This window comes from Rhipicephalus sanguineus, chromosome 6, assembly GCF_013339695.2.
Source record: "Rhipicephalus sanguineus isolate Rsan-2018 chromosome 6, BIME_Rsan_1.4, whole genome shotgun sequence".
Lineage (NCBI taxonomy): Eukaryota > Metazoa > Arthropoda > Arachnida > Ixodida > Ixodidae > Rhipicephalus > Rhipicephalus sanguineus.
In genome coordinates, this window is record NC_051181.1 from 46,800,520 (window position 1) to 46,823,962 (window position 23,443).

Below are 23,443 nucleotides of genomic sequence, written 5' to 3' on the forward strand. Positions count from 1 at the left end.
CTTGGTGTTTCAGGTGGTCCTGGCGTGTGCCTTGGTCTCAATGGCAGCAAAGCAGGTTAAGACTCTGGGACTACGATGATTATTCTTCATCCTCACTCGACGAGGACGACGAAGATGCCGAAGTATCCTGCCGAACGACCTCGCCAAGGACGTGCATTTCCACCGCCTTCGCAGGCATGGGACACGAGTGTTGACAGTGCCTTTGGTAATGACTTTTCTGACGAAGCGTCGCTTGTGTGTGAGTCGATCCATTGTTGAAAGTGGCAGACCAGGCTCCGGTGGGTTCCGGAAGTACACAAGAGCTGTAAGCTAATTACGTGTGTAAAAGCGTCCGAAATCAGCAATATGAATTTGCAGTAAGCAGAAGCTCGCTGAGATATGCAAGACCCCTATTGTAGGAATAATTGCGTAGAAACTGGGTAATAGTACTAGCCATCGCTTGCCTTTCGGGATTGTTTTCCCGTAGCGTAGCCATTGTAAGAGTCATTCAATAAACACAAAATGTGGAAGTTTTCGGCCAGATTGCTCGAACGCATGTTACTTCGTGATAGATGCGTTGGTCATAATTTGGCGACAACAAAAGATGTGCGTGCGACAACATGGAGCCGTGCCCGTCGTACGTGCTTCCATGGATACTGTGCTTTCTAAAGTAGCACTGTATGTAACGGGCGCAGAGATTCAGGAACACTCCTGGATGTATGCGCTGGGAACACATATAGGACAGACACAAGAACAACCACAAACACTTATACCGGGGCCCTATCGACTGAGTTTCGAAACAATGCCGTGCAAGGCAGGACGGGACTTTACGCAGCACTCCCCAGGCTTTACTACCCCTGTGACAACCGGGCGTCGGGTAGGGGATACCTGTACCCATGGTTCTGAAACCGCTGGGTGTCGGCGGTGGTTTCGAACCAGCCACCTCCCGTAGCCGAGGCGGACGCCCAATCCACTAGGCCACGGCTACGGTTGAAGCGAGAGCAGCTATCACAGCTATCTGTGGTGATACATCGGGATAGTTGGTCTTCGCCCCTGCCTGCTATCTATCCCTTCTTGATGAAGAAATACAGATAAGTGGAAATATGTCGCATTAAAAACTGGTTACGTGAAATCATGTCCAATATTCACTGTGGCACTAGTTTCGTGATGCTTTAGTGTCTCTGTAGTTGTATCGCGCCGTTTGATCTTGTGCATTCTTGGGAATACAAAAAAATGCCTTACACAGCAAAAAAAAAGTGTTTTCGAGGTAGTTTAGGTATAAAATGATGGGTTAGTAAATAGCAATTAAGGCTGATGCATTGAACGCACGCAAAATAATTGTACTGGCATGCTCTATTTTTCTTGATGACCGTACAATAATTTGCAATATTTGAGCAGCGATACTGAAGCCAGTCACAAAATTTGTGATCTCGTAGGAAAATATCAGTTTTTTATTTATCTGCGGTAATTTGAGCGGCCTAAGGCGATTTGTTAACGATTTTCGCAAACCCCAATTATAGAATTGCTGCTTTCCTCTCTCTAATATAGCTATTGCGAGTTTTGAAGTGTTATACTATGATATTTCTCTCACATTTCGCGAAGCTACTTGTGAAAGGTTATGCCCTAAAAGTATGTCAATCAGCCTTTAAGTAATCGGTCAGATCGGTGCAGCACGATAAAGAGTATTTGAATCTGCGCCCGCTGCGTCGATAGATGACTTTCGGATGGATTTCCAGGTATTGAAGGCATCCTACAATATAGTAATATCTGTAGCTTAACGTCCGAAAACTACGATATGATTGAGAGACGCCGTATAGTGGAGGGCTCCGGAAATTTCGACCACCTGTGGTTTTTTAACGTGCACCAAAATCTAAGTGGACGAGCCGCAAACATTTTCGCCTCCATCTAAATAAAATGCAGCCGCCGCGGCCGGCATTCGATCTCGCGACCTTCGGGTCAGTAGTCAAGCAACATAACAACTAGACCACCGTGGCGGGGCGAGGGCATCCTACAGGCCTCCTGTAGAGTTTCCTTGACAGCATTTGTGGAAGCCTCCTTCGCTTTTTCAACCCTCCCACAAAGCTTGCAATGGGGGGATTTGCCGAGATTCACCCAAAATTGGTGGCAGTCATTGTGCTTGAATTCCAACAAGCGCTGAATTAGCACTTGCACTGGAAATGAAACGGTTCTTAAAGGGGTCATGAAGCACCCTTCGGGATTGTTGAAAAAACACAGTCTGTGGAAAGCTGACAGGGCTGAACTGCTCAGCCAAATATTGCAGTCGTGCGCGCCTCGTAAAGGCTACAAGCGGAGCGCCAAGTTGCTATTTTCTCAGGCGTCCTCTTTTCAAACAGAGGCCGGTTATCACTCTTGTCGGTGGGCAGTGCGCCTCTCAGGTGACGTCGCGTATCTGTTTCTCCGCGTCGCAAAAGACATAGCATCCTAATTGGCCGATAGCAAACATAAATCGAGAGCGGCGTTCGGATCAGACGCGCTTTTTGCCACTGGGTGCCTAGGAAAAGAAAGAAAATACAGTAACGTTTGCCGGACTTGTTCTGCAAACGTCGGCTGTGAACTAGGACCCACATGAACTTGAAATAGCGGTGAATAAAGTAGAAGGTATTGCAGCAACCAGCAGCCGCAAAACAGGAGAGTAATTATTTCGCGTGTACCCCAGCAATTTTGGCAGCAGTGTCGTGTCTAACGCCAATAGAGTGGCATCTTTCCCACGTGAATAAATGAGGCTCCAAGAAAATACATGGGGTTGGCCGGTGGCCGATCATCGGTGGGCCGATCACGGAGGCAATGCCAAATATATGTAGCTTATGAAGCAATGCATGCCTCATCAAATGGGAAGGTTGCCCGTCGGCGTCCCGCGTCGGCGGCGTCAACACGAGTGATGCAAAAAATAATCGTCACGTGATGATGTCACCATATGACGTCATCATGACGTCACAGATTGTCAAAATATGTAGCGTCATTATGACGTCATATAATGTGACGTCTCATGATGACGTATTCACACGTCATCGTCGCTTTGCATTGCCTCCGTGATCGGTCACGGAGGCCGTGCAGAACTGCGTTAGGTACAGAACGCTTTTGGAGGGGGGCGGGGGAGATTCAGTACATCGAATGACAAGAAGAAGATGGCTTTCGGCTTCTAGTCATCTTTAACGAATGCATAAGGAACCCTGTGCGTTTTTTAATTCAACGTATCTAAACAATGACTTGCGCATCTGCAGCCGATTTTGTGGACGCTGAGCACGGGGCCGACGATCAAGAGGTCGCATTGGAGGGTTCTGAGATCGTATCGCACGTGTTAAAGGTAGCGCTTTTACCATCCTGTGGCAGATAAGCATCATTTGCCGCCGGAAGCGCGCGCGAGCCATCGTCTCAGTGCGCGCTGTCTGCTACTCACCGAACATCGCAGGCCTGACGCAGTAACAAAAGTCTTCGTCGCGAAGTGCTTGTTGCATACAAGACTCGTAGCGGATGGCTACTTGCCGGTTCTTAGCTGTACAACCCATGCTTCACGCTGTTTCTTGTCTCGCGGTTACCAGTGCAGGCTGACACTGGGCTCCTTTGCGTAAGCGCGGTACTGCGGCACCGAGCGGTAGAGCCCCATGTTCGTCGCCTTCGGAGGCAGCCACTCTATTACAATGGTTTCAATTGAGTAGAAAATGAGAGAAAACTTCCGAATTTGAACAGACCGCAGCGCATGTGACACTTGAAACTCGTTTTCAAAGCACGCGGCAGTGCGCCACAAGCAGCCGACGCGGCCGCTGAGACCACGTGATCCTGCCAAGCACGTCACGCCGACGGTGGATCTGGCGTTTCCAGTAGTGGCCCTCGAGGCCAATAGCTTCCCGTGCGCTTGTTGGAACGAGAAAAGAGAGGAAGCGCTGAGAGCGTGCGCCATACCCCCGTATCAGCACTCTTTCTTGACGGATTCCAGAAATTTTTGCGGCAATTGATTCGGGAGGCAGTAAACTCTAATACTAGTGGTTCATGACCTTTTTAACGGTGTCTCTATTGAGTGCGTAGACGAAGAAAAGTCAGCCACCAGCCACCGCTTGCAGCCAGCCACCGCCGATTGCCGAAGCGGACGCCCATCCTCTGGGTCACTACTTCGGTGAGAAACACGCAGTTATCATAGCTACCTCCATTCATACATCGGTATAGTCTGCCTTCGCGCTTGCCCACAGAATTATGCTGCTTGAGAAAAAAAGGGTGTCTTTCAACGTCGCATCTCAGTTAGAAATTAGCCGCTCTGAATCTGGCTTATGTATAGCACGTGCTCACTGTGGAGACTCACTATGGAGACACTGTTGCTGTCCTTATATCTTGGTATCTCTCTATCGTGTCACGCCGTTTCTTCGTGCCCGTTTTTCGGTATTCAGGAATGTCTAAACACACAATAAAAGTAATCATTGGATGTATGATACATAACAAAAGTGTTGTCTCAGCACCACAGCAATTAATTTATGTTCCATGAACGTATTGCATTCCTCTCAAACACGAGAACAGTGCTCACGCGTCAACTTTTCTTGGTGACCGTACACTACTTTGTAATAACTGTCAATACTTAATAATATTAGTAATAATTGTCCCCTTGCGGGTGGTATAGCTGCCACTTTGCAGGAGGAAGCTTCACCATCGGCTAGGGGTCAGAATATCTGAGTGAGTGAACCAATTATTTGCCACGAAGTATACCAAGGAGCATCCACTTCGTTGCGTTTCTTCCCGTTTTCCCATATCCTGTCTAATTATGTTCTCTATGCAGCAGCCTTTGCTGGTTAACGTAAGTGTGGTAAGGGCATGACCAGGATTTGGGAACATTAGAGTCACTGGAAAAATTTCAGAGTATCGCATCTGTTTTCCGCGAGCCGCCGCCGACGCGATTGGTTTACTCGCATCACGTGACCTTTCGCCGCCATATCCCTTCCAAGCGCTTTGGGTGCAGGCGCGTTCAATGCAGAGCGTGGCCGGACATTTAGCAGTACCGCGGTCCTCAGAAGTACTTCGTCCCTTTTTTTAAACGCGCCATGCAGACAGGAGCGTAAGCAGACATTTTTTTTGGGGGGGCGGGGCACCTCCTCGATCTGAAGTGGGGGTCTGGCAGGCAGATATGGCCGAGTGTCATTTCGTGCTATGTATGCCACGGGAAAAATATTTCATGGGGGGGGGGGGGGGGGGGGGGGGGCACGGGCGTGGTGTGCCACCCCCTGGCTACGCCACTGCATGCAGATAGCAGAACAGAGTAGCTCACCATCAATCGAACGTTACTGATGAGCTACTCTGGGAATATCGTTTGCCGTGTGGGAAAAATTAATGTCAAAGAGCGCCGTTCTACGTGGCTACATAGTTGGCCTGAACGAATTCGCCCCCCTCGAATAACACTCCTTTCTGCAGTGATCTACACTAAGTTTGCTGGAAAAAATCTTATACGACAGGATACTTCACCTTTTCGGTTCGCTATGTTCAGCGATATTGAAAACTACATGCTACATACCTTTCTATTTGCTCGGCTGTTTATATCTCGATCTGTTCAACAGATTGGGCGTGCATTTAGAGTTATAAGCGTGCCACGCACGAGAGCGAAATCGAAGATGTATTAAAATAATAACTGTTTACTGGTATACCTTGAAGGCAATTGTGGCATGATCATTTAGCATTGCACAAAACAGAAGCGTGGAACTCTGTTGATAAACTTGGTATAAGGCAACGTTATCAAGCGTATTTTTAAATTTGTTGCAAAAAATGCTGCTAATGGTGCATTGCGCCGAGCGTACCCTTAAAAATGGTCACAGCAAAAAAAAAAAAAAAAAGCAGATCCCACGCATTGAGGGAGTCGATTTTATGCGAGCCCTAGGTCTATATACATAGTGTGTTGCAGTAGCATGCGCTTTAAAAATTCCGGAATGCGCTATTTCTGATCAAAAGAACATAAACCACCGTGCCGAGGAAGTTTTAATAAGAGCGCATTATGAAAAAAAAAAAGTGCAGCAGTGCAGAAACCGAACCCCAGCTGTTTACGCGCTGGCAACGCCAAAAAAAAAAACTGTTTGTCGGAACAGAGCAAAATATTTGCAATTCATTGCAACGTTGACATATTAAGGAGACAAGAAATAGGAAATAAAATAATTAAGTAGTGATGTCAATCATTTTTGATGGCCTTCTACGTATCGCAAGATAAGATGCACCTAACCTACCGCCCGCCAATTCGCCCGTGCGTTCGGCTGTTAGCGTTCCGAATCAAGACGTCGCGCACAAGTTCCAATTACCGTACACACACAACTTCTATTACACATATCAACCAGTTGAACAGCAAGCACGGTGCGCAAGCAAGCTATGCGTCAGCGATCAGTCGAAGGACGAATGTTGAATGTTCTCGATGCTGTTCGATAACGTTCTCGAGTGCAGTGAACCTGAACACCGACTGCAAAGCAAGCGCAAAGAGTCAAGATTCACCAAATATCGAAGTAAATGGCATCTCGCACGATGTCACTGCGCAAATGCAACTATGTTTACAGCCCCGGACCTAGCGAACACGCCCGGGCGTAACACGAAAAGAGACCGATGAAGCCACGAAGAGAGTTCGCGAGCACATGGCAACATTCGCCGTACGTTTCATTAGTTACACCGCTAACCGCGCAGTCGATCTATACCTGTTGATGACTCGAAATCACTTCTAATATCCTCTTGAAGAAACACACACATAATGCCGTTCTGCCGAGCGTAACACGGCACTGAGGCTAAAAGATCGGTCACTTCTCAACACACGCTAGCAACGCGCCGGACGGTCTGGAAGGGACATGGCCGCCGCCACCCAATGTTGCCCGCGTGCAGCCTACCTTTGCGGTACTCTGATTTTCCAGTGACTCTAGGAACATGTGCACGTAGCGCCATCTCTGGTCGATGACAGCGATGGCGTGCCGTAACTGAACGGGCAATAGGCGAAAAAACTCATATCTGACAAAAGAAGCTAGTTATCATGTACGACTGGGTTCTATAGGGAACCAGCGCTGGAGTCTCCGTGCCGCCCTGGCGGTCAAAGCGCGCAGGTAGGCGTGCGCGCCGGAGGCATATTCCGTGCCGCCCTGGCGGTCAAAGCGAAGCAGGGAGGCGTGCCCACCGGAGGCATATGCAGTCGGGGCTTCGTTGGGGATGTCGCGCTGCCGTGGCTGCCAAGGTCACTAGCGTTCACCGACTACTACCTGGAGGAGTGGCCGCCACCCACACGTGAATGGTCTGGAGGGCTACAACGGCAACGACATACGACAACGACAACGGCTTATGACTCGCTGGGACCGGTGCTGCACCAGGAGCATCGGAGTTCCATCATGCTCTCGACTGTGGTCATGCTGACGACCGTGGTCGTCAACCTGAGTGAGTCCGGTGCGCATCCGTCTTCGGGCGGCAGCAGAGTTGCCTCTGCTGCGCGCGTCAGCAGTTCCCGTGACCGGCAGCCCATGAGGTCCCACAGAGAGTTGTGGACGGACAGCGCCGGCATGTGGTCGTGTGTGCCACGTGCAGTCCGCCGTGGCTAAGGATAGCCAGGACAAGACAATTGCGCGCGCTACCCTTGTGAAGTTGCCCGCGTACTTCTCGATGACCTTTTTGTTCCGAGGGGAGGGGGCTGTATGGGGGCGCTCGGCGGCTGTGAGCGCGTAGAAGACGACGACGATCCCGTGTGCGCTCGTGTCACGCGGCAGCTGCTGGCAGCTGGCACTTGCGGCCGAGGCTTACACCAGTAAAGGCGTGTTTCTTCGGGTCTCGGCCTCATCTCTGGAGGGTTCAGGGCTAGATGCAGCCGCAAAACCCTCTTGAATTGGAAACGCGCCGAATGAGATGGTCGTAGCAACGGCGCGTTTCTTTTTTTTTTCGAGCCTGGTGGCACAGATGTCACCGCCCCGTTATAAAGGGGACGCTCATAGTATCCATCCATCCATCCATCCATCCATCCATCCATCCATCCATCCATCCAAGAGCACTGTGAGAGGAAATTTGAAAGATAAAAAAGGCGCGCTCATGTTTCCTTCATAATGTGTTGGGCGGTAGCTCATTCTGTTTTCTGGACGCCGATCGGAGCGGACGCAGGATGGATAGCTCGCCTCGAGCAGCGACAGCGGTCGACGCCAGCCGCGGAATATCGTCTCCTGTCGTTCCAAAAGACTACAGGATTATTCTGCCTGCGTTGCCATCAGGAGAAGCGATGAGACGAGCATTTGCACTACACTGCGACGTCAGTGGTCGACCATATCGCATCGACGACTTCAGAAACCCCTCAAAGACTTATCCGTCATACAGCAAGTGAGTGGCATCGGGGCATATCAGATGTCGCACGTGTGGTAATTGAACATGAAGGACCGACGCAGCGAAGAAAGGGCTAACGAAAGCAGGCGTCCTCAAAGTTAAAACCGGGTGTGCCGTGTCAGCGACCCGACGCGTCAAGAAGTTAAGATGAAGTTGTACTGGCTGGCGTTTGACGTTATAAGGGAAGCTATCCGACGTGCCTTCTATGAGTACGGCGAGGCCACGGAGGTGAGCGATGACCGATGGAGGGTTGAGGAGTTTGAAGGAGTAGAATCAACATTATTAAACTGCTCAGCGCAAAAATTTACGCGGTACACATACAAACGACGTGGACAAGCGCAAACTTCCAACTGATTTTTATTACAAAAACGCACACATATATAGGCTACAGACCGGAATAAGATCACATGTTTATCCAGGCACTTAAAAACAAAAAATAAACAAAAAAAACCTAAAGGGCAAGAAAGAACCCCCAATCCCACTAGCCCAATCCCACACTTTACTTCAGTAGAATCAACAACCCCTTATGACACGTTTGGAGCTTGGAGGAAGGTGTTTTCTGTGGATGAACTGCCGCATCAAATGCGTATTGGAAGCCGAATGGAACCGTAGTGCCAGGGAGAGCACCTTTGCGCTTGCGTTGCCGAAGTACGGGGCACATGCGACGTGATTGCAAAGTGCCAAGGTGCACCGACTGCCACTCTTTCGGACATCAGCGAGATGAGTGCACCCGCTCGTACGCTCGAGCTGCAGGGCGACAATCTGAGACTCAACAGAGTGAACTCATCATGGATGAAGAAGAATCGGAACAAGCGTCGGTGCCTGCGACACCACAGAAGCTAACGTCATCGGATGACGCGGCGGTGCTGAACAACAGTAAGGAACTTTCTACAACCCTCGATACGAACGCCGAGCAAAGGAAAGAAACTGCGGTAGCCACGGCAATGAGCGGACAGACGCGCCCTGCGCCAGCAGCAGACGCCGCGCCGCTGGAAGCAAAGCGCCTAGAAATCTCGGCGTTACACCACAAGCGTACTGTGACATCAGTGAAATCGGTTTCACAGCATCCTTTAGGGATAGAAACAGAGGAAATGCAAGGTTTGTTTGGAAATCTGAATACTTCAAGTATGGATTTAGAGGTGGCGTCTTCAAAACGCCGGCACGATTCGGATGACGGTGCTCAAGAGGATGAAGCACAAGTGAAGTCTGAAGTACACTGAAGATAGTCAGTGGCGGGAAAGAACCAACCGCTGCCCGACAACGGTCGTCGTCGCTCAAACGCGATGACGGCCGCGCAAAGTAGAGGTCAACACCATGGAGCCACACTGGACGACAAGAGGCCAACAAGTGAAAGTGCAGGGCTCTCGGCCGGGACCCGCTCACCGATCTCGTCGCTGAGCGGGTCCGTGAAAGTAGCGACGCTCAACGTACTAGGGCCGGCTTCTAGAAGAAGCAGACCCAACTCTATAGGCTTGTCATGGACCATGACCTGGACATTATTGCAGTCCAAGAGACGAAAGTGGCCCCGCCACGGTGGTCTGGTGGTTATGGCGCTCGACTGCTGACCCGAATGTCGCGGGATCGAATCCCAGCCGCGGCGGCTGCATTTCCGATGGAGGCGAAAATGTTTGAGGCCCGTGTACTTAGCTTTAGGTGCACGGTAAAGAGCCCCAGGTGGTCGAAATTTCCGGAGCCCTCCAATACGGCGTCTCTCATAATCGCATCGTGGTTTTGGGACATTACACCCCAGCAATTATTTAGAGACGAAAGTGGAGAGTGAGGACGGCACCGAGAGTCTGTTGTATAGCGTTTTCACCGGACGCTACAGCGCCAGCGTCAGTCATGCATTTGGTAGATCGGCAGGGTATGTGATTTTGTGCGGAATAGTTTTAAGTTTCACTGTCGAAAATGTCACATCTGATTCATCTGGAAGGTTTGTTGTTTGCGATTTACGTTTTTCATTTAATTGGCGAGTTATTTGTCTATATGCACCTGTAAGCTGATAAACGCTGCGCAATGTTTGATCAAGTTCGTGCTTACTGTGGATTGTGATCGCTATTTATTCTAATGGGAGATTTTAACTGTGCCTGCCGTGCCAGTGATAAACAAGTACAACAACTTTTAACGACTCAAGCACAGCAGCGTTAAAAAACTTAATCACTGACTTTAGTCTCGACGATGTGGCTGAGTGTATTGGTAAAGGACCGACACTGTATACGCCATTTTCAAGGCTCCAGTCATGCGCGTTAGAGTAGGGCCTATGTGTCACTAGAATTAGTTCCGATGTCAGTGAGTACAATGTCCACCCCATTTCGTTTACTGATCACTGCTTAGTATCGTTTGTAATAGCCAGAAAAAATAGAAGTAGACATGTATTAGCTGGGACATGTGGAAACTTAATTCTAATCGCTTGGAGGATGAGATATTTATAGACAATGCTCGAGAGGCTTTGTTAAACATAGACAGCGGAGACCAGAAATACGGAGTGAAATGGGAACAATTGAAACAAAATATTAAGCTGAGAGGGCTGGAGCGCTCAAGTACAATAAAGCACGCGAAGTGTACAGAAGAAAGTACCCTACGCTCAAACTTCAAAGAGCTGCTAGCAGAGGAAAGTAAAGCACCAGGGGTATTTATGAACGATGTAAGATCAGTAAAGTCGAAAGTGGAGCAAATAGAAGAGGAAAAATATCGTCGTGCGCGGATGAGGGCACGGGCAGAGAAGATGACCGCAGGTGAAAAGCCGACCAAAAGAATGTCGGGTCTTGAAAAACGAAATGCTCAGCGGAATGCTATACATCAGATTCAATACATATGTAATATTACAAGTGAAGAGAAATGTATAGAAGATGCTTTCATGAGTATTATAGCCATTTAGACGGTTTTAAAAAAGAATTCCTAAAGTTAATGCCGAAGGTTGAAGACTGAGAAAGATAACTTAGAACTCCCCTTTCTGAAGCACAAGTGGCAAAACCAATCACTGACTTCCATTTGGGATAGTCCTCAGGTCCTGACGGTTTAACAGCTGCCTTTTATAAACATTTGAAACACGAAATAGCCCCATGTCTAGCAGCGGTATTTAACGAAGGATTAGATATAAAAGTAGTACCGCCATCATTTCTGTTATCTCATACTATATTAATTCTGAACAGTGAAGATGCAGTTAATTACGTGAAGTAAAGCCGTACAGCCAATCCGCCTATCGAATATTGAGTACAAGATTTTGATGAAGGTCTTAGCAAGAAGACTTCAGAAAGGCGACCACCAAACATGCGGATTAAAGGGCGCACTATATTTACAAAGATTCATAAGGCAAGAAGTGTACTAGAATGGTGTTATTCCACAAGTGACCACACTGCAATGATCCAGATTGATTTAGAAAAAGCGTTTGACCGAGTACCCCATGACATTCTACTTCTCTTGTTAGACTATGTTAATATTGGAAGCGTGATTCGCAATGGAGCCCGAATGGCGTATAATGGATGTAAAACGCGGCTCATCATCAACAAAGTTATCGGGAAACAAATCAATGTTGAAGGTCCTGTGCGGCAAGGCTGCCCTTTGTCTTCTCGTCTATTTTCAATTTATATAGAGTGATTTTGCCGGAAAGTCATGGAAAGTAGTACCATAAAAGGCTGCAAAGTACAAGAAGCTGAAGTACGGTTACTGGCTTACGCCGATGATATAGCTGTGTTTTGTAAAGATTACGAAAGCATCACTGAAACCGCCAAAATTGTGAATCTTTGTTGCAATACGAGTGGAAGTCTGGTCAACTGCAGCAAGTGCGTGGTTACTGGCACGGTGAATGGCCTGTGACTCCTGACATCTTTGCTGGTATTTCATGGACTACTGCTCCTGCGCGGTACTTAGGTGTTCCACTGGAATATTATTCCACTGGAATAAAAAACACACACACATACACCGCAATATTAACATACATACCACGCGACATCCTCGAAACCAAAGAGGAGAACTGCAAAAACACAGTTATCCCCATCCGGATCTTACCGCAGAACAGCCGCGAGAGTGGCGTCGAGTACAAAGAAACACGTACCCTCTCTTAGAAAGAAAACATCACATAAATCCCACAGTATATGCGTGCAGCTGTCCGTGGTGTGGCGAAGGGCCAACTCTTGCCCACATTACGTGGGAATGCAAATCGCGGCCCCAGAACATCAATTCTCCCTTTTTGGGGACATCTCGACCAAGCCAATGGGAGACCTGGCTTTCTAGCAAGGATCGGGAGAGCCAGCTTGCTCTGCTCGACCAAGCCCAGCGAGCCGCAACGGCCAGTGGAGCCCTGGACTGAGGACGCCACCCACTGGCCCAGAAACCTTGTAGTGCAATAAAAAAAAAGCTTTGCATCATCGTCATCATGTATCTATGTTAATGTTGCTGCGTGTTTCTTTTGTGTTTGTTATCTTCGGGGGAGTAAGGTTTAAGATATTATGGCTTCCCTGCTCAGATATATATATATATATATATATATATATATATATATATATATATATATATATATATATATATATATATATATATATATATATATATATATATATATATATATATATATATATTGTAAGACGTTTATTGGCGGGCACACGAGCTGCGTTCTCTCCGAGAGGAGCCGAAGAGGGCGACCCACTAGAAGGTGCTAATAATATTATCTGGGGTTTAACGTCCCAAAACCACTAGAAGGTGCTGGAGAAGACGACCAACTGCCCATTTCCAAGGCCTCGCTACAATTACCCCGGGTACCAAAATGGATACGCCTGGAGACATAACAACTTGTCACAATAAGCGGGTCATCATAGGCCTTGAGGCACTCCACATTGACAATGTCACGCCCTCGACAGCGCATGTCCGAAGATGGTTCGATGGGTTCGATCAGGTAGATTACAGGGGATGTGCGTTCGGACGACACGGTAGGGGCCTCGTATTTGCGCAGTAGTTTTGAAGAGAGGCCAGTTGCAGTGGTAGGGATCGAGAGCCATACGAGCGCTCCAGGGAGGAATGTGGGCTCAGAAGTGGTTCTGTCACCGCGAATACTCCTCTGCGCTCGTGGCCCATGTGTAGTGAAAGTCTCGACAAAGTTCGCGGACATCTTCAGCAAGTCTGGCTGTCGCAGAATAGGCGCCCACTGAGATTGATCCGGTGGTATGGGAGGATTGTGTCGATTGTGTGCGAGGGGTGCCTGCCTACAATGAGAAAAAGGTGGAAAAACGAGTAGTGCTTTGAGGGCGGTATTGTAAGCGTAGGTGACGAAGGGCAGAATGGCATCCCAATTGGTGTGGTCGGCGGCGTACGTACATAAATAGCATGTCGCCGAGCGTGTGGTTGAAGCGTTCGGTGAGGCCATCCGTCGGCGGGTGGTAACCAGTATTTTTGCGGTGAACAAGTCGCATTGTTTGAGAATAGCTTCGACGAGTTGCGACAAGAAGACACGGCCTCGATCACTGAGCAGCTCCTGAGGTGGACCATGACGTAGCATGAAATCGGTGGAACAGGGAGGAGGCCACATCGCACGCTGCTCAGCGCGCTTGCTGACTGATCCATCGGCAACACCGATGGATCACTCGCGCCTTGCATCGTCAAGCCCACTATTTTGCCGTTCGCGACGACCTCCTCCACCGACGCAATTACAACGGCCACGACCGCCAATGGCTACTAGTAAGACCCCGCACCTCCACCAAATTTTATAGACGTTTATTGTCGGGCACTCGGCGATGATGCCCGACAGCGACAGTCAAAGCGGGGGCCGACTCTCTACACGAGCTGCCTTCTCTCCGATAGGAGCCGAAGAAGGCGACCCACTAGCGGGTGCTGGAGAAGCCGACCAACTGCCCATTTCCAAGGCTTCGCTACAATTACCCCGGGTACGAAAAGGGAGACGCCTGGCGACCTAACAACTTGTCACAATGAGCGGGCGATGGTAGGCCTTGAGACGCTCCACGTTGACAATGTCGCGCCCTCGACGGCGCATGTCTGAAGATGGTTCGATGGTTTCGATTACGTAGTTCACAGGGAGAGGGAGAGAAAAGGTTATTACGGCAGAAAAGCTGAGAGGTCGGCCTGAATCAATGTTCTGGCCCGCTACTCAGCATTAGGAAAGGGTAGTAGAGTGGTAGTATAGAGAGGGGAGAGAAGATGCGGATGATGATGATGGAGAAAGTGGCGATGAAGTAAGTCCTGAATGTCCAAAAAGTATTTATAGTCTCTCGTCCTAGCTCTGTATCGCGCAAAAACATGTTCAGCGCTTAGGATATCGTGCTGATGACGTGGTGGTGGTCCCAACAGAACTTTTTCCGAAACTTGTTGCTTCGATGACAACAACACGGCCGCCACTTGAATCCTTTGCGTGAGGTATTGTGGGCAGACGCACAGGAGGGGTTCGATAGTCTCAGGAGTACCACACATCTCGGAATTGGGACTGTCGGCACGGCCGATAAGGTGTAGGTAACGGCGAGTGAATGCCACACCTAGTCGTAGTCGGTGAAATAAGCTTGTAATACACCTTTTCATGGTTGGTGGGATTCTAACACTCATATTTGGGCCAAGTTCGTGAAGCCGGCGGTGACGATGGCTTGGTAAAGACAATATGCTGCTGCAGTCTCACTCAGGAGTGTGTTACACTATGGTGTTAGTATCCGGTCGGGAAAAGGGGATAGCTAGTACTCTGGCGTTATCATGGGCCATCTTTTGCCTTTGCATCGGCTTGCTCAATTGCCCTGCAGACCGCAGTGCCCTGGAACCCACTGACACATAATACGATGGCCAGTTTTCAGGGCGACATCGTGTAATTCGGCCACTTCGTGAGCAAGTATGTAATGAGGCGCTCGTTTAAGTGCTGAATCTATCACTTGGAGTGCTGGTTTACAGTCACAAAATATAGTCCATTGGTGAGGAGGTTGCGTCGATATGTAACCAATTACCTCGCGGATGGCTACAATCTCTGCCGCCGTCGCTGTTGTTCGGTGGTCCAGACGGAAGCGTTCACTGGTCTTCAAACTTGGTATAACGAATGCCGCTGTTGACGCAGTGGGTAACACAGACCCGTCAGTAAAATATGCAAGGAATTGGCATATTTTTTGGATATATACGATAACGTTAATTGTTTGAGGCCACATAAAAGTATGCGCGACTACTTACCCACTCCTGGAATGGATAGGCGCACTGTATGTCTGATAAAATCCGTGCTGGTATCTCTGCAACTTTTGCGGGAGCGAAGCCTGAGGGAATGATGTTCTCATGGCGTGACATGATTTCTGCAAATGTGCTGTCCGGTCGGTGGGTGTGGATCGTTGACAGAGGATGACGTTCATGCCGCGTCAATAGTCGGAGATAAACTATTAACGGTTCGCACGAAAGATAACTATCCATGTGAGTTATGCGTGCTTCCGCAATAACTCCTAATGTTGACGTACATCGCGGTACGCCAAGACACGTCCTGAATGCGTGAGCTTGCAAACATTCTAATGTACGCAGGTAGGACGGGCGCAGGTTGGTCATAACAGGTAAGCTGTATCGTATGTAGCTTACGAAAAGTGCCTCATACAGCTGAAGCAACGACCTCTCTGATGGGCCCCATTTCGTGCCTGCTATATCTAAACATGTATATGAAGCTGCCTAGTTTGGATCTAAGCATCGACACGCGCTTCGACCACGACAAGTTTCGGTGAATCATCACTCCTAAGAATCGATGATGTGTTACATATGGTACGGAAGTGCCATCACTTATGATTTCGTAACGATGCATCGTTTTGCGTGTAAATGCTAGGGCCGCGCACTTCGCTGTCGCCAATTGTAGACCTCGCGAACGCAAATATTTAGAGGATGTGCGTTAGACTACACGGTAGGGGCCTTCGTATTTGGGCTGTAGTTTTGAAGAGAGGCCAGTTGCAGTGGTAGGGATCGAGAGCCATACGAGCGCTCCAGGGAGGAATGTGGGCTCAGAAGTGGTTCTGTCACCGCGAATGCTCCTCTGCCGCTCGTGGCCATGTGTAGTGAAAGTTTTGGCAAGTTCGCGACACTCTTCAGCAAGTCTGGCTGTGGCAGAACTAGGCGCACACTGAGATTGATCCCGCTGGTATGGAAGGATTGTGTCGATTGTGTGCGAGGGGTGCCTGCCATACAATAAGAAAAAGGTGGAAAAAGGAGTAGTGCTCTGAGGGGCGGTATTGTAAGCGTAGGTGACGAAGGGCAGAATGGCATCCCAATTGGTGTGGTCGGCGGCGACGTACATGGAGAACATTTCATCGAGCGTGTGGTTAAAGCCGGCGGTATACGGGGTGGCCGGTGAACGGTTGTGCAACGGTAGCCGTCCACTTTTTCAAGAAACTCGCTAGCAGACGCTGCCTGCATCGGCGTTGTCTCTCGCGGGCGAGGGCGCGTTCTCGTTCCTTGCTAGTTGGTAGTTCCGCGCTCATCATAGAAAGAGCGTTTCCATAGTCAACACGGGCGGTTCGCTCTCTCTCGCCACACGGCGAGTGCTGAAGCGGCGGCCTCTCTTGCGCCCAAGCAAATGAACAGGACACGACGATGCAAGCAAGCAAATGGGTCACGACGATGCACACGGCGACAGCAGACGATGATGCAATGCGGACAAGGCGAGACACCAAGGTGTTTCGCCCCTAAAACTTGGGCATGATCGGTGTGTAATTGCAGCTTCATTATCGTTATAATAAAAAAACAGGCGACCTTTCCAGAGAAATATTATTATAAAGCGCATGAGCATTTTTGTTGTGATAGGTTTCTGTCATGCGCTGTCATCCGTACTGTATCACGCATGGCACATGCGCACTCTTGGTTTTCTTTTCGAGTAGCTGTTTCATTATACTGTTGCTAGTCCAAGCGTGCGTGTTCGTAAAGTTTTCTCCTCTTGTGTACCGTACTTCAAGGCGGTGTTCGTCGATTTTTCAAGATTTAGTTGCGGTTTGAAATCCCCAGGTGGTCAACATTTGCGGAGCCTGTCGCTATAATATGAACGCGAACCTTGTTTTTTGTGTTTCTGGAAAAATGTGTGTTTCTTGCTGATGTTTATCACTTTGCTTGTGTATTTCTATGTTAATATTGCGACAAGTGCAAATACTTGTCATTTGCTGCTGTTATTGTGCGGGGGAAGTGGGACCAAGTCAAGCTGCCTATATGCAGCTTTTATCCCACCATCCTTGCTGCTTATACATGTATTGCAACCCATGTGGCAATAAACTCCAACTTCAACTATGGCGTGTGTCATAAAGATATCCTGGTTTTGCCACAAAATCTCCTGCATCAATGATGATGACGACGATGATGATGATTATTATTATTATTATTATTGTTATTATTATTATATTATTATTATTACTAATATATTATATTTGTAGCATTGGACATATTAGCCGAAGGGCATCACTACCTCTGAGCATCAAAAGGCTTTTTAAGTGAGAATTCCGCGTCACGGCATCACTTGCCGCCATTGGATGGATGTTTACACGACAAACTTAGGAGGGGGCCTTTGTGTTCTACGGAGTAGAAGCGCACAAGCGAGACTGCATCATGGTGAGCGCATCAGTTTGAACCCGGCTACGGAATCCACCTTTCTGTCCGTGACAATGCGAATGAATATTAACAGCTCACATATGCACCTGGCTATTGTGTCGTTATGAGTAACTTACATGGCGTCATCGTGCTCATTTCTCTAGGTCCAAGAAAACATTATCGCTTATCCTGTTTCCTATAGTTATTGGTCATCACGCAAAATTGAAGCGTTTTGTCGGCGGCATTCCAAGTGACCTTGAGGCAAGAAACCAGCGCCCTTGCCTGCGCACGTTATCCGGGTTCATACGATTGTTATCGGAATAAAACACGTTGCATATCGTACAAAATGTGCCCTTTAACTTTTGCGAATAGTGCACAAAAGCATGATAGATGTGCAAGAATTTCTTTGGATCTATGGTGCACACACGCGGCAGTATGATTAATAAATTAAACCGCCAGCAGGCTGCAGGAACAAGATGGCATGGCTTTATTACGGTGTCGTTGAAGGCGTTTGAACATTGCTAGCATAAAGAGATATAATTCGTACGTGTGGTAGTAGTGCTAAAAAACTTGGAGGACACTATAGCTGAGCAGAAGAACTTAGTAGAGGAACAAGAACTGAACGCGATAGCTTGATCGGGCCCCGTGCGCATCGCCTTCTCAATTGCTAGCCTTGCTTCGGTTCTCTTTGCATGTCTCAACCGCACCGTAAAAAACGAACGACTGTGCGGGTAAGATTGGCTGTTTCATAGAACCCTAGTATACCTACTGCAAGTACAGTTTGTTAAGTGCCCACTACGCCATAATTCTTCTTTAAGTGCCCACTACGGGTCCCTAAGGCAACACTTGAACATATACGCAGCTACTCGCTTTGTTGGTGGTTTCGCAGCTAGTGATGATTAAATATGTCTGAGCGCCTTGTAACGGGTGTGCCTTTTAAAACAACTACTCTTGGCGCAATTCCTATGTTTTGACGCTGGCGTCATTTCTACGCTTTTGTTAAGCAATATTACATGCGATAAGGAGACTCCTTCCGCTACATGATTTTCACATAGCGTTTTTTTTCCGAAGCAATTTCAAGCAACAGCCTGCGCTGTGGTAGGACACCTGCTTGCCTCGCAGGCGGCCTGGTTTTCGATTCTAACTCGGACCTATTATATTTATACTTGTTTTATTTGCATCTTTTGCGATTTTTAGTCACGGACAATATGATGGTTTTTCGCTCACAACAAGCGACAACCGACACCGACACCTAAATTTCTATGAAGCGAGCTCTTCCGCGCCGTCACGTTAAAAGTAATAAGAAAATCAGTGGTGGCCATGGCTATTTGCTGCTGCTACTTCTGTAACGCGTCGTGTCACCTAATGAGATGTCTTGCGTCCATAATGCCGAGACGACTAGCGTCCGAACCATCAGATCGACTTACTGTATTGCCTTGAGTATATCTGCCCCATCTTTCCGCCAGTCTTTGTTCGCGTTTCAAGCTGGGTTCTTAGCATGAATCACTCGAGCAGCCTTAGCAAGGGCTATATCAGTTTATGGGCACAATGAAAATGAACGAATTGCCTTGTTCTCCCAAAAGTATCGCAGAACAGGGTAAAATGCGGCTTGCGAATAATATATCAGCGAGGTTTTATGACTTAATAAATGTGATGAAACTTTCCGTTCTTGCAACTAGAAACAAAAATTATTTGAGTTACGGGTACTGAAACGCCACGCTAAAATATTATGACAGACACTGACAAGGCCATTTTCCGCGCTTTGGTAAATTCCCAATAGTTGCAATTTGAATGCCAGTCGGCAATAAATTCATTTTGCGATGAGAGATGTTATGGGGGCTGTTTATTTGGAAGCTAAGACTTTCACGCTGATCTCTCACGAAATCTTAGCGACTTCACCAAGACCAGTTTTATCGATTAGCAAAATACAGATATTCGATCATGTAATTAGAAAATTTGAAAAATACGCTTTCGGCAACAGGCAACTGTTTTTCTAAAGCCGTTTTAAAACCGTTCCTAAATTATTATTGACAATGTGACGTAGAGTAGATTTGTTTACCATTGGTGTGCAATCCTCCTTGATAAGTTTACGAAAAGCTGTAAGTGTAGGGAACGGACGAGGAAGCAAAACAGGACCCGGCTGTGTGGCTATCTACAAGGATCGGAACCAACTGAACGAGCCAACGCCCGTGGCAGATGCTCCTGCCCAAGCCCCTTCGTTCTCTTTTATTTGCAACACACTCCCGCCGCCGGCAAGTTGCGTACGCTCCGAGAAAGGAAGCTATCTTGATGCAGAGCTTTTAGGCAGTTTGGTCCTTCTCTTGCCAGCGGTGACAAAATTAAGGAGCAGACGTTGTCGCTGCACCACGACGACGTCGCCGACTTGAAGTCGTGGCGGTCTCTTGCGTCTCTTTTGAGGGTCGAACGCAGAAGTACAAGTAGAACTTGCGCCAGCGCTTCCACGGATGATCTGTTAGCGCTTGTTGATTATAACACTCGACGTCGCAGATCGACGCCGTTGAATGAGGAACCGATGGCACCGAAATCTTCTTTGCAAGCACGTTGCGCATTTGCCAAGCAGGAAGTGCGAATATATAGGTGGGCTTGGATTCTCGTAGTCGGCAGATAGAATATTCAACGGCGGCTCTCGGAGCTGTTGATGGGACTGCTGCTGGATCAGGCTTTCCATGAATGTATCTGCTGCTGCCGCTGTTGAAGTAGCTGGAGACGCTGCATCGTTAATTTCTGTTAATGTGTTGCTGGTTCCGAACTTGCTGGCAGTAGTTTTCCTGTATTCGTATGGTTTCCTGATAATTGGCGTACTCCTTGGGAGTGATGTTTATCAGCTGCTGCTGGTGTTACATCCGAAGCTTCTGTAGGTGCTGCGCGATGATTTCCCGCTTGACCACTTGGGGTGTCAGGTGGTCCTTGGCGTGTGCTTGGTTCGCAGGGCATCAAAGCAGGATGAAGACTCTGAGGACGACGATGATTATTCTTCATCCTCACTCGACGAGGACGACGAAGATGCCGAAGTATCCTGCCGAACGACCTCGCCAAGGACGTGCATTTCCACCGCCTTCGCAGGCATGGGACACGAGTGTTGACAGTGCCTTTGGTAATGACTTTTCTGACGAAGCGTCGCTTGGTGTGGAGTCGATCCATTGTTGAAAGTGGCAGACCAGGCTCCATGGTGGGTTCCGGAAGTACACAAAGAGCTGTAAGCTAATTACGTGTGTAAAAGCGTCCGAAATCAGCAATATGAATTTGCAGTAAGCAGGAAGCTCGCTGAGATATGCAAGACCCCTATTGTAGGAATAATTGCGTAGAAACTGGGTAATAGTACTAGCCATCGCTTGCCTTTCGGGATTGTTTTCCCGTAGCGTAGCCATTGTAAGAGTCATTCAATAAAACACAAAATGTGGAAGTTTTCGGCCAGATTGCTCGAACGCATGTTACTTCGTGATAGATGCGTTGGTTCATAATTTGGCGGACAACAAAAAGAGTGTGCGTGCGACAACATGGAGCCGTGCCCGTCGTACGTGCTTCCATGGATACTGTGCTTTCTAAAGTAGCACTGTATGTAACGGGCGCAGAGATTCAGGAACACTCCTGGATGTATGCGCTGGGAAACACATATAGGACAGACACAAGAACAACCACAAACACTTATACCGGGGCCCTATCGACTGAGTTTCGAAACAATGCCGTGCAAGGCAGGACGGGACTTTACGCAGCACTCCCCAGGCTTTACTACCCCTGTGACAACCGGGCGTCGGGTAGGGGGATACCTGTACCCATGTTTCTGAAACCGCTGGGTGTCGGCGGTGGGTTTCGAACCAGCCACCTCCCGTAGCCGAGGCGGACGCCCAATCCACTAGGCCACGGCTACGGTTGAAGCGAGAGCAGCTATCACAGCTATCTGTGGTGATACATCGGGATAGTTGGTCTTCGCCCCTGCCTGCTATCTATCCCTTCTTGATGAAGAAATACAGATAAGTTGGAAATATGTCGCATTAAAAAACTGGTTACGTGAAATCATGTCCAATATTCACTGTGGCACTAGTTTCGTGATGCTTTAGTGTCTCTGTAGTTGTATCGCGCCGTTTGATCTTGTGCATTCTTGGGAATACAAAAAAAATGCCTTACACAGCAAAAAAAAGTGTTTTTCGAGGGTAGTTTAGGTATAAAATGATGGGTTAGTAAAATAGCAATTAAGGCTGATGCATTGAACGCACGCAAAATAATTGTACTGGCATGCTCTATTTTTCTTGATGACCGTACAATAATTTGCAATATTTGAGCAGCGATACTGAAGCCAGTCACAAAAATTTGTGATCTCGTAGGAAATATCAGTTTTTTTATTTATCTGCGGTAATTTGAGCGGCCTAAGGCGATTTTGTTAACGATTTTCGCAAACCCCAATTATAGAATTGCTGCTTTCCTCTCTCTAATATAGCTATTGCGAGTTTTGAAGTGTTATACTATGATATTTCTCTCACATTTCGCGAAGCTACTTGTGAAAGGTTATGCCCTAAAAGTAATGTCAATCAGCCTTTAAGTAATCGGTCAGATCGGTGCAGCACGATAAAGAGTATTTGAATCTGCGCCCGCTGCGTCGATAGATGACTTTCGGATGGATTTCCAGGTATTGAAGGCATCCTACAATATAGTAATATCTGTAGCTTAACGTCCGAAAACTACGATATGATTGAGAGACGCCGTATAGTGGAGGGCTCCGGAAATTTCGACCACCTGTGGTTTTTTAACGTGCACCAAAATCTAAGTGGACGAGCCGCAAACATTTTCGCCTCCATCTAAATAAAATGCAGCCGCCGCGGCCGGCATTCGATCTCGCGACCTTCGGGTCAGTAGTCAAGCAACATAACAACTAGACCACCGTGGCGGGGCGAGGGCATCCTACAGGCCTCCTGTAGAGTTTCCTTGACAGCATTTGTGGAAGCCTCCTTCGCTTTTTCAACCCTCCCACAAAGCTTGCAATGGGGGGATTTGCCGAGATTCACCCAAAAATTGGTGGCAGTCATTGTGCTTGAATTCCAACAAGCGCTGAATTAGCACTTGCACTGGAAATGAAACGGTTCTTAAAGGGGTCATGAAGCACCCTTCGGGATTGTTGAAAAAACACAGTCTGTGGAAAGCTGACAGGGCTGAACTGCTCAGCCAAATATTGCAGTCGTGCGCGCCTCGTAAAGGCTACAAGCGGAGCGCCAAGTTGCTATTTTCTCAGGCGTCCTCTTTTCAAACAGAGGCCGGTTATCACTCTTGTCGGTGGGCAGTGCGCCTCTCAGGTGACGTCGCGTATCTGTTTTTCTCCGCGTCGCAAAAGACATAGCATCCTAATTGGCCGATAGCAAACATAAATCGAGAGCGGCGTTCGGATCAGACGCGCTTTTTGCCACTGGGTGCCTAGGAAAAGAAAGAAAATACAGTAACGTTTGCCGGACTTGTTCTGCAAACGTCGGCTGTGAACTAGGACCCACATGAACTTGAAATAGCGGTGAATAAAGTAGAAGGTATTGCAGCAACCAGCAGCCGCAAAACAGGAGAGTAATTATTTCGCGTGTACCCCAGCAATTTTGGCAGCAGTGTCGTGTCTAACGCCAATAGAGTG